Source organism: Leiobunum rupestre, chromosome 3 (assembly GCF_980474605.1).
Source record: "Leiobunum rupestre chromosome 3, qqLeiRupe1.1.hap1, whole genome shotgun sequence".
NCBI classification, from domain to species: domain Eukaryota; kingdom Metazoa; phylum Arthropoda; class Arachnida; order Opiliones; family Sclerosomatidae; genus Leiobunum; species Leiobunum rupestre.
In genome coordinates, this window is record NC_143386.1 from 67,652,917 (window position 1) to 67,666,027 (window position 13,111).

Genomic DNA, 13,111 nt, shown 5'->3' on the forward strand with positions numbered 1-13,111 from the left:
AAGAGTCTTTTTTTGTTACGTTTTTAAAGTATTTATTAAGAGTGAAAAAAGTTACATAGGAAAAATTGTTTACAATTGTTTTTCTCGCGTACATGAGTTTATATTATTAAATAAAATGGCAGAGTCAAATTTCAATCTTTTTTATCATTACAAGACCCAAAGCTAACTAAATCCCTGTTAAATTATCTAAGGCAATGTTTTTTTCACCAATCTTATTTTGCGTGTACTAAAGATATTTTGTTAATGACGGGTAGAAAACATATTTCAATGGTTCAAGACGGTAACAGATTTCAATGACTTTTAGAAAGTACTTTAAATAGAACGTACAGGAATAATGCAATAATATATTTCTACCAATGTTTTGTTTTCATGCTAGATTGCGTAAACCACCCACGTTGTCCTAACTAGTTTACCAATACTTTCTGATTCTATTTTAATTTTTTTGTTTTTGGATGGTTTATTTTATTCGAAAGTAAATGGTTTGGCACTCATAGAAGTGCGCGCATGTTTTCGAGAGAGGTCGGGTCATATCTCTAAAAGATACCAGATAGCGTGGGAATATATTGTTTTATCCTCTGGAACCGGATTTTTTCCAGTCAGTCACCATACCTCTCTCTCTAGCTAATGGATTCGCTAAATTCGATGTGATGATTTTTCTAGCATGATTTGCGAAAGATAAAAATATCTTGCTGTCGTTTTTTTCCCAATTTTTGGAAAACTTTTGGTAGTACGTTTTTGTACTCTGTCCTTTAGTTCTATGCAAAATATACATTACGCAATATTCGCCGCAAACGTTACTAGTTAGTCCTTGCAATCGTCTTTTGCTAAATGTCCACGTCTTACACATTGAATTTAAATATTTTCTGATTGTGGGTAAAAATGGGGGAAGCCCCATTGAATCAAAATAGAATCCCCGTTTTCGGCCATCGACGTAGACGCAAATCCAATGAGAACCTGTTTCGCCCCTTTTATCAAAATTAATGATAAGCGATTGCGGATATTTCACCATGGGTTTTAAATTATCTGAAGAAAACACGCCTAAAAAGTTCGGTGTTTTATACAGTGCCTGAGATAAGTCCACGTTTGTCGTAGTCATTTTAATAGTCTCGAATAATGTTCCTATTTTTATCTATCTGTAAACAAGATTGAAATTCAGCGTACACGATAACGACCGTAGAATCTTTTAAAGGGGTACCAAATCCTAAATCTAAACGTAGTTGCCCTCTCTTTACGGGGTTCCAAAACGTGACGTCACTGGCCGAATTGTCGGGGGTTAAATCAAAAGCATATAGGGCAAAGCCTAGAGGAAAGTGAGCCAGCGCAATGTGATTTCCCTCGTCTTGGTAGAGTATCCCAGATCCCGAGAATAGCGAATGATAGGCCAGCGTAAATTGTTTACTATTAAAATTAGGGGTCAACGCTTTCGAAGGGATTTGTTCGTTATCAACGTATAGAGCCAGATAATTTAGGTCGAAATTTTCAAAATTATAAGGATTAGACTTAACGGAGCCCTTATACGCTTTGTTGGTGGCTAAACCAATAATGACTCTGTTGGGCATCGGACCTAAGAATATATTGTCAAAACTATCGTTCTGAATAGAACTAGCTAATGTTTTAACTTTAATTTCAGTACGAGTAAAGGGATATTTGGCATTGCTACGTAATAATCCTTGCTGATGGGCTAATAAAATTTTAGGCATAATTTTAACTTTACGTACAATTAGAGCAGCGTCTATAAATTCGACTTTATACGCGTCGACAGTGTCGCTAAAAAGGGTAAAATTATCGCTATTTCTAGTGAGTGAAACCTTAAGTTGTACGCCATTAATTAAATATTTGTTGAAATTAAAAATGTCACAAAAAATGTTCCCGTAAAGTTCAATTTCTTTTGATTCAGCAGCTAGAACCTGACGTTTTATGAATCCGGCGTTTGTTATCAGATCCATACTTCCAGCCGTGTCATCGTACCATCCAGATGTCGCAAGGTGAGTGTTTTTTGCATCGTACCCAAAGTTGAGCAAGGTTTCGATATAGGCCCTATAGGGGTAATTTGAGGCCGATGGTGAAACCGTCGTATCATTGAGTTTCACTTCGCATTGTTTGAATAGCGAATGCAGAGAATTGTTCACGAGCGAAACGTTAGACCCAGCATCCAAGTTGTCACCGTTGGTTTTGACGATTTTTACTTTACAATATATCATTGTCATTGCCAAATCTGTGTAAGAGTCTCCCGTACCCGGTACCACGAATTCGATGATAGAACTGCTGTCGATAGATGAAATTGGCTTACACCATACCGTTTGACCTTTTTCAACGCTGAGTTGAGTTGGTAGTTCGTTGAAAATATTTAATTCGCTTTTAAGTACTTCCATTTTTTTTTTTTAGAGAGCAAAAATATCGCGAACCGTACGCGTGAACTTGCGGCGTTTAACTGAACTCTTTTTCTTTTTCTTCAATGGTTTCTTAGTAGTTTTTCTTCTCTTGCGACGACCCGAACCTTCTTGCGCTGCCATTTCGTCCACAGTTTCTGTCATTCGTTTATTGGCTGACGTTTTTAAGTCCTGACCTTGCAAGACGTCTCCGAGTACTTTCTTTCCTGTAGAAAGAGCCCTTTTTCCCACGTATTTGGCAGACTGTTTTAGGAATGGGAATACAAACCTAGCTAGCCCTGAAAAAAAGCTACCAATTCCGTGTCCTTTTTGTCCCGCAAACCCAGAGAAATAAGGTAAATCTACTCCTCCCCCCGCCTGATTTAAATAATATTGCATGTAGGGACAATTTCTATCAACGTACTGATAAGCCATTCTTTTTTTTTTTTTTTTTTACTGAGCTCGTCGTAAATGTACTTTACACGTGACTGAACCAAACTGAAATGGCACGAATTCACCTAAACTAGTTCTTATATTAATGTCGATACAGTCAAAATAATTTCTACTCAGTTTAAGGTAATGCGGAGAATCGAAAGTTTTTGAAACGGTTGATCCATTGGGGGCGTTTTGGTCTACAACAATTGTTCGCAAAAGGGGGGCTAATGTATCCCCAACCATTTCATTTCCTACCAAATCGGAATACACGAACATAAGATCGGGGATGAATAAGTTTAATTGCATAGGGGAATCTGATCTGAATGCTACCTTAGGTGAAATATCAGTAACATTATCTCTAAATCCTAAAATTTTCCTCAACTTTGGCGTTAACTCGAGTTGATAATAATGTTTACTATAGGAAGTGTATTGTACGTGTCCACTTTCTAAACTATATTCAAATTTTCCTAATGAATCATTATCGAACTCTGAATTAGCGCTTTCCTTTAAATCAAGGTTCAAACTTTTAATACTTTCATTAAGTACTGTCAAAAGTTCATGAGGATTTTTGTAGTAGCCCTGAGGTATCTCGCGGAAGTCGTAGGTATATTTGTAATCTACTATGTGGGCTGGAGGTTTCGATAGTAATTCCTTAATTTCTATTCCACATCCCATTGGCTCGCTTACGTTATAAAAAGATAAAGGATAAATAATTTCTACCAGAGCAATTTCCCAATCTCCGCGTAAACTAATGGGTTTGGCCAACGTTGTAGAATACGAGGCTAGAGTATTTTCTGAATTATTCTTATTCTTATCTCTAGTATTACTAGGAAGAGTTATGTAAATCCCAGACGTCATCTTGATTAACCCAACTATTAAACGATGGAGGATATCCTAGCCAACTAACGTACAATTGTTTTACTCCGTTTTTAGTTCTCTGACGTAAAATCTTGTTTAACTTGAACGAACGAGGCGCACTGACCTTTTGAAGCTCTCGAAAATAGAACGTTCCTTTTATATCGGTTTCTGCCAAGTCTTTTATTTTATAAACGGGGGGATGTCTTTTAACTATAGCTACGACTTTAAATATTTCTTCGGTATAATTAGCTTCGAAACCCTTTTGAAATATCATTTTAGTTGTATTTATTCTAACCAAATCCCCTACTTGGAATTGCGGTTTCATTTTCAGTTTCTCGGCATAATATTTAGAGTAGATATTATTGTACACACGTAATACGTTATTTTCCGAAACGTCATTAGGGGCCATTTTAATTGAGCTATGATAAGAGGAATTGTACGCTTCGACCAAGTCCTGTAAGACTTCCAAATATCTATTTGTGGAGTGATGGGTAAAATATTTATACATTTTTGTTTTTAACGTTCTATTAAACCTTTCTACGATAGAGGCTTTTATTTCGTCATTTTCGGTACTAAAAAATTTAACTTTATTCTTTTTGAAATATCCTTGTACTTCTTTATTCCTAAATTCCGTGCCCTTGTCCGATTGAAATTTATATGGAATTCCGTCTTTAAAAACAATTTTTATATTTTTCAAAACCTCTTTCCCCGATTTAGTTTTAAGAGGTAACCCCCACGCTTTTCTACTAAAACAGTCTATAATTGTTAAAATGTATTTGTATCCGTCATTATCTGCCTCTAACGAGCGCATATCGTTAATATCAGCCTGGTATTGTTCCCTTATATTACTAATTACTATTTTATTTCGTTGAAACTTTTTATATTTCGGCCTATGCATCGTAAAAGCGTCGATTCCTCTTAACCATTTTTCTACAGTTTCCCTACTTAAGCCGTGAGACTTTACGGACTGGAATAACCTTTCAACGCCTCCGAAAGAAGCCGGATGCTTCGGGTTAAAATATATTTTTTCTAAAATAGCTTCGCCCATACTTTAGACTTTTGCGCGCGACTCCTTGTTTGTTTATAAGAGTGAAGAGAAGAGTCAGACGTGGAGGAGGAGTGATCTCGGTTAAGGCTACGAGTGGGACGGGGCTTATCTGTCCTGCGCGCACGCCCACTTTGAGGAACCGGATACTCGCGCTTAACGGGAGAACGTCGTTGTCGGGTTCTCGGAGCTAGCGGGGAGGGAAAGCCTTGGATTGCCGGTGAAGAGTTAAATTGGGTTAAATTGGAAATAAACGCGAAATATCCGATAGGTTTTGGGTGGGTTTTAGGATTTAAATACGCTTTGGTAATTTCGCTAATATTGGAACCTTTAATAGGTCGACCGTTTATTACGAGCTCCCCGTTTTCATCCCACCGTATTCTTTCGGGTACAGTTTCCAACTGATCCACCATGCTTTGCGCTTTTTGGTAATATATCAAAGGCAAATCGTCTATCCAGTCCCTACTTAGCGAGTCGAATGCGGGGGCAATTTCGATTTCTTTAGGAGCCGATGCTTGCTTACGTAGATTTCCGTGTGTCATTAAAGCTTGTTCGTATAAAATCCATTTCGAGGCGTCGTCTAAATCTTTCATATTTAATATTTGGTCCATCTTAACGTCTAATTCAGAGACTGTCAGAGCGAGGGGGTGCGGGAACGGGTCTGGCTTTAAAACGCCGCTAGGGACGAGAATCATTTTTCTGGCGTGTTTCATTGTTTACTACCAAATATAGAACCAAGAAGGGTTGAAACGACGGGTAGAAGAAACGAGAAAAATCCGCCCCCAGACTGAACTAACAATTTCTTTTTACTTTTCCAAGCTACCCGCTTACTAGCTAGTTTTCGAAGGGTATTTTTATGACGAGATAACCTGGTTTTTTGGGTATTTGATAGTTTTACGTTACCAATTAAAGTGTTATGAATACATTCACTGATAGCGTCTATGAGGGATTTGTCGGCTTTAGCTAAAATGGCTTTTCTTTGAACGGGTTTGCAACGACCGAGATATCGGAGAGCGTCTCTCTCGATACGTACTCTACGAGACATGATTCATAACTGATTGAAGTTACGAAATGTAAGTTCTATTTATTTATTTAGGGAGATAACCGTAGCACGTTTCTCCCGGTAAAATATTAGTCAAGACTCTTTGATCTTCGGGACAAGTTTGAGTTAAATTGAATACTAGGTAACCGTGAGGTCTCGAAGTCGCGTCTTCGTAAGCGTCAACTACAAAACGCCACTTATCAGGGAACATTTGTCTAGCGAGATAAGCCACTTGCTGACGGTCTCGGGGACTTTTCAATAAAATTATGTAATGCGAATTCAGGGATATGGATCTGCTATCTTTTGATTGATGGAATAAGTTCTGTGTAATAAAAATAACGCTTAGAGAACGGTGATGGGTGCCTTTCACGAATAAATCACCAATTTGACCTTTACTCTCGCTCATCTGGTCGTCGATAACTAATAATATAGGATCTTTTCCGTCATAATCAGATAAAACAGGCAATCCTTCTTTAAAAACTACCCTGTGCTTCATTTTATCGTATAGAGCTTGCCATTCTCCGTAATACCAATGTATTTCTTTGAAACCCGGAACAAACATTTCCTCTTCGTGATTAATTATAGATTCAATTAAATAGCTTTTACCACTCTGACTCGGGCCTGCCGTTACGCAATTAAACGGATGAATAAATTGCATGGTTATCTCCCTTCGAGTACTAGCGTACAAATGAAAATGTAAATTAAAATTCGGTTAAATTTATGGGGGTCTTCAGCGGAGGAAAAATATAATCGAATAACCTATTGCGTCCCTTACCCCGTATAGGTTTGATATTCACATTAGAGTCGCAAGACTATATTTACTTTAGAGTCGTAAGACTGAAACCTATATTCACTTTAGAGTGGTGAGACTAATTTTAAACGAGAATTAGCGATTGGAGGGCTCTACGTCCCCGTCCTCAGTACCAATTAGATTCGCTTTATAGCCGTAGGGTACCGTAGTGAAGTCGTCCAGTAACCGTACCTTGTCTACGACGGGTCTATAGATTTTAGTACGGTCGACGGAAACGACCGTATGATCGGGTAGACGCAAAATCTGCCTCGGCTGGGGTACGGTTACTGGCTCGTTCGTTTCTCTGTCAACACCTATTAATCTTTTAAGCGTGTCCATATTAACCAAATCTTTAATGCCTTGATTTATACGGAACCCTTTGACTTTCATTTCGTAGGATACTTTACCGGTCGTAGGGTTCAGTACTTTAAAGGCGTAATTTTTTGCGCCACCTGTTGCCAATTCTTGGATGTACGAGCCTTTTCCGTACTTTGCCAACTCATCGGTCATGTCTCCGAGATAGTTGCCCGTATAAATCTCTATTCCATCTCGTTCTTTTAGATAAATGCAACTATCCGTATCATAATAATACGTAAGCTGGCCTAATCTCCTTAAATAAGAGTATAACTTGATCCTAGCCATTGCGGTCGTATAGGCAGCAATTACTACGTTCGTGTTTGGGTAAACAAGATCAATATCTTTCAAAAATGCCCACTTGATCACGCAATGCGTTTGACTTAAGGGAATAACCGATTTAACTTCTATGTCTGGGTCTAAGAATAAATCGAAAAACTTTTTGGGATCGCTAATAATAGCCGATTGGTCTTTGCGAGGGTTTAAACCAAAACGACCCCAAAAAGAGTTAAGACAAAGCTTCGCGATGGTACGAAGACCAGGGTTCTTTTTAATATTGGTAGGATCAAGTTTTACTCCTTCCTTTTCGTAATATTCGTCAACGTATTTCTTAATCTCTTCATCGGTCTCTATTCCCGCGGGTAAGCCGCTGGATTCCTGTTTGAGTTTAAGAAACGCGTTGACGTACTCGGAGAAAAGACCGCCCTCTTTCGATATCGGGTCGTATTTTACTACCTCGTATTCCCAAATTTCGTGAATAGAAATTACCTTGTAACCCATTTCGATTGCCAACTGTACCTCGTCTGCAACCCAAGTACCTGTTATTTGTCGCTCTGAGTCTTCGTGGGGACAATCCTGCTGGTTTCGAGACTCACTACATTTTTGGCAGTTGGCAAACACTAGTTTCGATCCTATTCTTTGGGGTAAAACGGGATGGTAGAGAGCTTGAGGCGGTAACATTGTGGCTTTTATTAATCCGTTTACGGTAGAAATGTCAGGGAAAGGAGCTTTTACATGTATTTTAGGGTGTCCCACGGGTAACTTGCAATACTTGTTACACCACGGATAGAGTGAACAAATATCAATGTATTTAATTTCCTCCCCCTCTTTACACTTGTGATGTAATTTCAAGGCTGACGTACGTCCTCCGAAAAAGGCTTCGCGGGGTCGGATTGGTTCTTTAATTTTTAATTTTAAATTTTCGGTAGAAAGATATGCGTTGATGGCAGGGTTAGTACTCCGCTCAGCTTTGAAGGTACATCCCCATTTTTCATGGACAGTGTATCCCAATTGTTTCAAGCGGTTAGTGGTAGCAATGGTTGACGCGTATCGCGAATTATGGGTCTGAGTGTGGTCGCCGTATAACGCTAAGTTTCTATTGATAGGAAAACACTTTTTACACCCGTGAAAATAACATCCGTGATATTGAAACACTTCGTTATCGAGAAGTCCGTCCACGTTAATGTTAAGAATTCTAGGTTCAAATCCATTAAAAGCAGACTGAATTTCCTTCCCTCGTAAGTGAGACATCCATTCAAGCCATTCGATTGCTACAAAACTCTGGTTGCAGTTCATACGATAGCCGAAAGGGGGCACTACACCAATCGTATCGGACTGTAAAAAGTGTTTCCTAAAGATAAAACTGCATACTCCCGCAATCGTTATCGCAGTTAAGAACGGGTCTATTTCGAATTTATCCATGAAAATAGAACGATATGATAAACAGCCTTGCAAAAGAATGTTTACGTCCTGGCGACAGTACTGGATTAAATCTCTTTTATAATCAAAATAATTAAAGTTGGGGTCCGAATTTCCGCAAGCTTCGGACCGGGAATCGTTATACCACTGGATGAATTCATCGTAGGCCTTACCGCTTAAACGATTAGGGTCGTACGCGTCCATCGGAGGCATGTCATTATGTAGTACGTAATTGGTTTCGTTCGAACGGGCTGGATCAAATTCATGGTCTACGGTATTAAACAGTAAATGCGGGAAATGTCCCTTATTTAAATTATTATCTAAACCAAATGTGGAAACGAATTGAGAAAGGGCAAAGGGCATAAAATTTAAGGAATCTAAGAATTTTAATTTTTTATACTGTACATACATGAATTTGGTCCCGTCTGTCAAGACTTTAGGGGTCCACTTTAAATCGATCATTTTACGTACTATAAATTGCGCGTCGTAACCTTTAGCGTTATGGGCAATACATATTATCTTATCAGCCACTCTGTTAAGCGTACGAAGATACTCTAGAAAGTCGCCGACGGGGTCTTTTGAGAGAAATATTTTCTCCCTAGGACCACTACCGCATTTAGCGCATGCGTACTGACTATCTTTTTCTTCGAAACAGAATTTACACGCTTTTTGCGAAACGCATAAAATTGGTTCGTGAATCAAAGCATTGGCGTCAGTACGATTTGTTTGTTTACATTCCAAGTCATAAAAAACAAAGACTTCCGTTTTTGGAGTACTTCTCTTGGTCAGTGGTGATTCTTCATTGTCGGAGTCGTGGACCCGTTTATTATTGCTATTTATTCGAGAACGAGTAGTTTTATCGGCAGAATCTTTACGGACGGTCTTTAAAGGTTGCATGTAACATAGATGACCTGCGGGGCTAAACTCACTACACGAAAGACAATAGGTCTCTCCACAAACGTGTACTGCCTTACGCTTAAACATACTGATAAATTTTCCGCAAAGATTACAAACGTAAATTTTATTACATAAGGGCTCGGGTCCTGATAAATGGTAATCGTAACAATTTTGATTAGGGAAAACTCTTAAACATGTTTGGCAAGTTATTTTATCTACCTCCTTCCAGCAATCTTGTTTTCTACAACAAGCGTGACAGAAAAGAATGCATTTATGCTCACTGAGATGATTAAAACCTACTAAACATTTTTCGCAAAAGTAATTAAACGCGAAAAGGGGTTTAGGGTTAGTAATTACGTTGAAATGTGTGTCAATATTTAGAAGATAAAGACGTTTGCGGAGAGGCCCTTCTAGTTCCCTCTCTTCTTTGACGTCGCCGAAAATAACTAAGGGTACGGGATCGCGTAATCGAAAAACGATAATACTGTATTCGGGCAAGATTTCTTGGAACCGAGTTAAAGCGTCCGGACCCGCGCATTCTTCGTCTGTTAATGCAGAATAAGCCAAAAGGGTCCTAGCTTCGCGGGTCTGTAATAGCATTTCAATATTTTTTCCTCTACACTGTCTTATAGTAGTATATTTTCTTTTAAGTTCTCCATCATTTTTATTTTCCATGTATTCTCTATGAGCTATGGCTACTACAAGAGCGCGTGCTAAACAAATTTTATCCTGGTTATTTATCGTTATCGTGCAATGTTTATAAAAAGAAAACTCTTTTTCAAGGGAAATCCCTAACCCAACTGATCTAATTCCTCCTTGCGGTAATCTGACTCGATTAAACGTAACCGTAACTATTCCTTCAAAAAAACTACCATCGTTCTCGGATCTATAGCTTTTTTCATCGATATACGTCATCAACCATTGCAAGTCTAATTGGTCCCGACGCCGGAAACTGACGTTAATTTGAAAACCGGGGTTAGTGACGTTCACGAATGAAACCGAAACCATATCTGAAGGCAAACAGTCCTCTAATAGGGTTTCCATCAATATATAAATACCATTTTCTATATTATTTTCTAACCGGACATTTAAAGTCCGTCCCATTAGTCCAAAATTTGGGAAATTTTGGATATTATTATTCAATATTTTAACAGAACCTGGTAAATTAGGAAAGGACGGAGGCGTTATTGGAACGTCAACCAACCCACCTCCAACTTGAGGAGGAGGAGGAGGAGACGAAGTGGGGGCAGCCAAATTTGCGTTCTCGGGGTTCGCGTTTTTCTCAGCAGTCTGAGATGATGGAGGTGAATACTGCGGAGCTCGTGAGGGGCCTGCGACCGCTATAGGGTCATTATTACGCTGAGGGGAAATATTATGAGGTGGCCTACTACTACTAGCCGTACGAGCAGCTAACAACGCTTTAGCTTCCTCGAACATTTCGGCTGCCCTTGCGGCTGCGGCTGCAAGTTCCTCCGCGTCCCGTCGGGCAACTTGTACGTTCTCAGCTAAGCGCTGAATGCTGTCCGTACTGAGGGACGACATGATAAAATTATCTTCCAAAGATAAAGAGTGGCATGTGTCATCTGATTCTAGAAAGGGTGAGGGAGCATCCATAGGCGTATACGAGGGCGAAAAACGTACTTCGTCAGGTGGAATAGAACTAGGTCTTAAAAGGGGTGAAGGTAAATTATCGATAGGGGGCGAACAGATTTGATGGGTTAGTTGATATTCTCTAAGATAATCTCGTACCATTGTCATTTCTTTTAAACGTTCAAATTGCGAATCAGTTACTGTAGTTAAGGAAAGGGTAGGGTCTTGGGTATCAGTTAAATCTATTATTTCCATTTCTGGAGAATCGGGTAAAGTTACTATGGGTACTTCCGGGAGCTCGTTATCAGTTATATCAATCAATTCCGGGGTATCAACTAAATTAATTTCTGGGTATTGTACACCTTTCATTTTAATGCCGATTTACTTAAACCTTATTCAAAAAATTACGATAAAAAAAAATCAAAATAAACTTACGTAGAGAGAGAGAGAGCGCGCTTCAAAAATCCTGGTACTAGACGCACAAAGAACAACAATAGAGTGACGTTCCCCCGGTTCAGGCGCCCCCCTTATATAGGGCCTAGGGGAAGATAGTAAGCTTATCTCTTATTCCCAAAGAACTTGTTCAGTTCTCGAGAATATATTAGGGTTATGCTAAAATTTATACTTATTTACCCAAAATATTCCATTTAACTTCATTTCCGATATGGACACTGAAGTACAAACATCTGCCATAATCACCGTCCTGAAACAACCTTCTAAAATTATAGCCGTAGTGATTATTTTAATTACAATTTTCTTATTTGAGTTCATTTTGTGGTATTTTGAAAACGTTTCTACCGTAAAATTGTAACTTTTTTCACTGTAGCTCACAAAATGGTATTAAAAGTATACTAATTTTATGTTAATTTCTATTAATTGTATTGTTTTCTAGGATATGATTGCATCACAAGCTCTCGAAAGGAAACTACAATGGGTTTTTTTTCTTCTTCCAAGTGGATTAATATGTGACGTCAATGGGAATAATTAGAGGCAGTTTCGAGCACGGGACGGTTTAATTTCGAGTGTCTAGAACTGTTATCTCAGAGAGAGAGAGCCGATAGAATTTGAGGGTTATTTGAAGTTTAGATCACGTGATGAATTAATCTCAACAAGATAGGAACTGATTAATCTCCCATGCGTCATTTCTCTCTGAGACGCTGAACTGAAAAGAAGTGCATCCGCTTTGCTCTCGTCATCTACCGTAAACATGGAAAAACGATCTATTGGTAAGCATTATTTTATTAATACTATTACTATTTCAATGGACAAAGGCTTAACATTTTCATTTTCTATAGCCGAGACGCATACCGTATCCAAACGCAGGGGCCAAGAAAGACGTATCAACATAAAAATCACGTTAGGAGGATCAGTCTACATTTCTTTTGGTTTCGACGGATCAAAATTACAAGTTCTCTTCTTCAAAAAATCGAACGAAAATATTCTGTTCCTGACCTCCGAAGCTTTCACCAATCTACTCTCTCTTTGGGGAGAGCTTTTCGCCGCTACGCAAACCGGAGCATCGTCTCTAACCCACAACATCATCGACTATCACGACAACAACGTATCCGTCGTCGCCACTACCAACAACATCAAATTGAACTCTGCCTACGGTCATGTTCTGGATCTGGGAGCTCGCGAAATCGGTGAGTTCCAAAAAAAAATTGATTTTATTCGGTTTCAAATAAATCTTTTAAACGAACATAAAAATGTTATCGAATGCATGTACTTAGCTATTGTTAAAAACCTTAAAAAAATTCACGAATTATTATATGGAAAACCTTTCGAGGGTTTATTTTTGTACCCAGATCAATTTAATTCGTACCATCAAGTAAAATCTTATTTTGGCTGTTTTAAATCACCCTCGGAAGTACTACAAGATTTTACTAATTTACTCGTAGATAATCAATTAACCTGTAAACTTAGCTACTTTAATTTGTTTTCATTGTGTAATGCACAAGATAACCATCTAATGGAATATCTGATAGTACCTACTAACATGTAAACAAAGTTCTAAAATAAAATAAAAAATTAAT

The 13,111-nt window shown here is 38.5% G+C and overlaps 1 long non-coding RNA gene across 1 annotated transcript; it reads left to right on the forward strand.

Moving 5' to 3' along the window:
* The first annotated feature begins 1,790 nt into the window (after window positions 1-1,790).
* Window positions 1,791-13,012, forward strand: LOC149954434 (uncharacterized). Its single transcript, XR_016479909.1, has 3 exons — window positions 1,791-1,985; window positions 11,971-12,304; window positions 12,374-13,012. It is a non-coding gene; the product is annotated as an uncharacterized LOC149954434 (long non-coding RNA).
* The last annotated feature ends 99 nt before the right edge of the window (window positions 13,013-13,111 follow it).